The sequence below is a fragment of the Antechinus flavipes genome, chromosome 4 (assembly GCF_016432865.1).
Source record: "Antechinus flavipes isolate AdamAnt ecotype Samford, QLD, Australia chromosome 4, AdamAnt_v2, whole genome shotgun sequence".
Taxonomy (NCBI): Eukaryota; Metazoa; Chordata; class Mammalia; order Dasyuromorphia; family Dasyuridae; genus Antechinus; species Antechinus flavipes.
This window is the reverse complement of record NC_067401.1, coordinates 108023060-108027772: the sequence shown is the minus strand read 5'-3', so window position 1 is coordinate 108027772 and position 4713 is coordinate 108023060.

Below are 4713 nucleotides of genomic sequence, written 5' to 3'. Positions count from 1 at the left end.
GAATCATCTCTGAGGATAGACATACTTTTAATTTTAGTCTGCATATTAAGCATCTCTCTATCAATGTCTTAAGTCTGGGCAACCAACAAAGCAATAAATCAAATCCTGATTTATAGTGTTTACAGATTTTCCAAGGTGGAAATGATCATATTAAAAGTTTAATAATTATTTCTTCTGAACCAGGAGAAGCTGGCTCCAGCATATCCCTGTTTAATTCACAGCCATTGTTTTTTGTTTGTTTGTTTGTTTGTTTGTTTTTACTTTTTCTGAGTTGTCTGTAAAAGCTGGTAAAGGGAGAAACCACTATAACTCTTCTTAGGAAGGAAGTATCAGCAAAGACCAGCTGCTGTCATAGTTATACCTACCTGTCATTTGCAGTGTCTAGCACCAAAGGGCACTCTGGATAACCAGTGTTTTCTCTGGTTTATATTTTATGTCTCGGCTTATCATGATTACCCTTCCAGACAGTCAAGTCTGTAGTCCCCCAGTCATTGACCTTTTTCTTTTCCTTATCTATTCAATCCAATCACTTGATAGGACTTGCCAATTCTACCTTCACATATATCTCACCTTCACCCCCTTCTCTGTTTTCTCTCAGCCTTCATTCTTGCTCTCAGGTCCTCATCACCTCTTACCTGAAACTTAAAAACAGTCTCTTAATTGGTTGCCCTACCTAGATCCTCTCCTTTTGTTAATTTATCCTCCACATAGTTGTCACAATTATATCTCTCAATCACAGGTTTAAACAAGGATAAAACAATTTATCCTCCACACAGCTGTCAAAATATCTCTCAATCACAGGTTTAAACAAGTCATTCCTAACACTAGTAGGACCAAAAGGAAATTTCTCTATTCAACATTTAAAGACCCTTTCAACCCAGTTGCAGCCTGCCTTTCCTGCCCTCTGATTTGTTCTTGTACTTCACATACTCTACATTCAATCAATTGCTGTTTTTCCTATGTTATATTCTATGTTCAGTCTCCTTGCCTTTGAACAGTCTGGCTGGCTGCCAATCACTTAATTCACTTTCAATTTTTAGTACTCCTATCTTCTTTCAAAGCTTAGCTCATATATGAGCTCCTACATAAAGTTTTTCCTAATCCTCATCCCCTATCTTTATTTGCTATCGCTTACCCCTATTTTGAATTTCCTTGTATTTATTCTGTATACATTTTGTATGTATTTCCATGTATATGGAAAGGCATACCTTGGAGATGTTGCAGTTTTATTTGCAGATCACACAATAAAGTAACTATCACAATAAAGCAAGATACAAATTTTTTAGCTTCTCAGTCCAAATAGAAGTTATGTTTATACAATATGGTTGTTTATTAAGTGTATAATAGTATTAAATCTAAAAAAGTACACACCTTAATTATAAAATACTTTATTATTAAAAGATGCCAATCATCATCTAAGTCTTCAGAGAATCATAATTTTTTTTGCTGGTGTTGCCTTGATATTGATGGCTGCTATCTGTTCAGGGTTGTGACTTAGCTTTCAACCTATCTCAGCTTTTCACATGTCTTTCTCACTAAGCTCGGTTATTTCTAGTTGTTGATTTAAAGTGAGAGACATGAGACTCTTCTTTTCATCTGAACATATAGTAAGGTTATTAATTGGCCTGATTTCATTATTATTGTGTCTCAGGGAATAGGAAGCCTGAGGAGAGGGAGAGAAACGGAGGAATGGCCAGTTAGTAAAGCAATCAGAACTAATACAACAATAATCAATTTAGTTCACTATCTTATATGGCATGGTTTGTGGGATCCAAAACAATTACAATACTAATATCAAAGAACACTGATCACAGATTACCATAATAAATATAATAATAATGAAAAAGTTTGAAATATCGTGAGAATTACCAAAATTCACAAAGACACAACATCAGTATGAACTATTGGAAAAATGGCACCAACAGACTTTCAGTATAAATAATCTTTAATAAACAAATGCAATATCTTTGAAGTTTTATAAGTTTAAATGCAATAAAAAGATTTAGACTTGTATATTATTTCCTTCAATAGCATGCAAGCTTCTCGAGAGCAAAGAGTGTCTCATTTTTATTTTTACTTTTTAGCATTGCCTAATGCATAACTTGGTCTATTTTGACACTAGGTAAATGTTTATTAATTGATTGATTAACTCCAACATTTTGTGACTGGCATAATTTTTCTTTCATTGATCTAGGACAAGGAGTGCTACTTTGGGGCCCATTAACTTGTTTTTCCAAAAAAAAAGTTGGTAATCATACTTCAGTATAATCAGTTTGCTTTGTAATCCTATATATTTTAATTTATGCACTTAAAACTTTATTCTGAAGAATCCATAGGCTTTACCAGATAATCAAATAAGGTCATGATACATACAATATTAAGTTTCATTTATCTAGAAAATGACACAAGTCTTGTGGGGAAAGAAAAACAAATTTATTTTTCCACTGTCAGCTAGTTAATGTAATCATAGGAAACCACGGTAAGATTACAGAGAAAGTAATAGAACAAAATACCAAGCTTTATCTAAGTCCTCCTATCCCTTTGAGAAGTGAGGAATTCTATCTTTGATTTGCAAGGGCAGCTGATCATGAATTGAGAAAAGATTGACCACTCTTCTGGAGACCTTTAAAAAACTAAGCCTTGAGGCTTTAGGGATCGGGCAGCTTTGAAGTAGAGAACAGTTTATGTTTCTATCAGAGAGCAACAGAAAGAAGAGAGAGGATTTTCTCATCCCTACATTGGTCCTGGCATCTAGCAGCAGAGTCCTACAACTACTAGGGGACACCGTATCTAGCATCTTAGCAATAGAGTCTCATAGTTAAAGACTATGCTCTCCAAATAAACTTAGACATAAAAGTAGCATTCAAGAAAGGAAGCACCTGCAAAGAATGGGTCTTCTGGCAGAAAAGAAGAGAGCTGATTCAGGACTCAAGAGGGAACTAACTCCGGAATTTCAAAATTGAGCTATGAAAAGTAGCAAATGCAGAATGCAACTGAGTGATCTATCTATCAGAGATGCAGTGTCCACAGTGTGGAGCATTATGGCTCCAGAAGAAAAGACATGGGAGCATTTCTGTCCCAGAGGCATGAATTGCTTCAGTTGCATTTATTTCCTAATTGAGTGCCTCATTAACAATACCCTCTAAATTAGTTTTCACTATTCCCATCGACACTATGCACACTTATGAGACGATATACTCCAGGATTATGATGTGTGGGTAGGCAATTTGTAGCTACTTATTTTTTTGTGCCATTTTAGTAAATGCCTTTATTTTTAGCTAATTTCACATATGGATTAACTTTTAAAGATAAACTTCTTGATTCCTGCTTGTAAGGTATATGGACTCATCCAGGAAAGTGGTCAATCCCTTAGAAACCCAATCTTCAAAACTATTAAGTGCTGAACTTGCAACATAGGTCAGTACCTGACATGTGCTATGTGTTTTACAAATGTCTATTGACTGAGTGACTGGTTGCAACATGTGGATTATCTAGTCAAATCTCAAATCTCTTGTCTCACATCCTACTTTAAAAAAACTCCCTTTCATCTCAATTTCACCTTTTATGTTACTTAATTATTCAAAACTCCATGAATAGTTATGTTTACCCAAAATATGAAAAACCTTGTAAAACAGAAGTATAAATGAGGGTCAATGTCATTCATACAACCACAATTTTTAATCTATCAATTCATTCTGCCCATTGTTTCACCAAAATCCTCAATTATAAACAAGAGGAAATGAGTGTAGCCAGAGTTTAGGAGATTTAGTTGTCCCTTCCTTGAAGAAAATAGAGTATCTGCATAGTTTCAATCATATTGCACCTTATATGTAAACTTTCGTCCCAGTAGCTGGCATTCCATTTCTGCTCTCAGTATGACTCCAAGTATGCTTGCTTCATAATTCCCAATAATTGCCTTTTTCTCACTTGTTTTGAGATATTAATTTCTGCACTTGGATTTTGTCCATACCCAAAGCTTAAGTAGTCTCACTATTAAGATTTTTTTTAAAAAGTAACCATATGAAGGTCATAGGAAGAGTTTTGATCCAATCTGATTATCATTTTCATCTCTGCTTTCACAATTCTTAGCCCTTTTCTCTGACATTTTACATTTCTTTCTGAATTTGAGTCATATAAGTGTGATGACATCTAGGCAGGAATGAATTAAGAGTCAGGAGACAGGGATTTGGGGCTTGACCTCTGCATGCCCTTGGACAAGTCACATCACTTATGAGCCTCAGTTTCTGCTTCCATTAAATGGAGATGTTTAAACACATGACTTCTGAGATCCTTTTAACTTTAGTTTTCAAAAATGACATCATTTTGTGAGATTTGAAAAGTACCATAGTCTTACAATTTTTCTGAAATTAGAGAGAATAAATTGAGGCAATTTCTTCTAAGAAACTGGACCTAAAGAAACCTGTTCTATTGAAGTGTAACAGATGAAAATTGTTAGAAGCCAAGGGGAAAAGAGAGAGAATGACATGTGTACTTGAACTGTTCTACCAAATAGAGTGTCTTCGGTATTGTCAGTGTCTACAGGGGAGGAAATGTGGGTTCACAGTTGAGGAAAGTTTCTTTGACTTCCCTTTTTCTAATTTTACCAACTCTGTTTTGAAAAGCATCTTGGAAGCTCCTGGATTCTGATCTTTGAGGAGCCATTTTCTATTGCTTGGAGAATTTCCCCTTCCAGTATTTCTAGACTTACCCTTC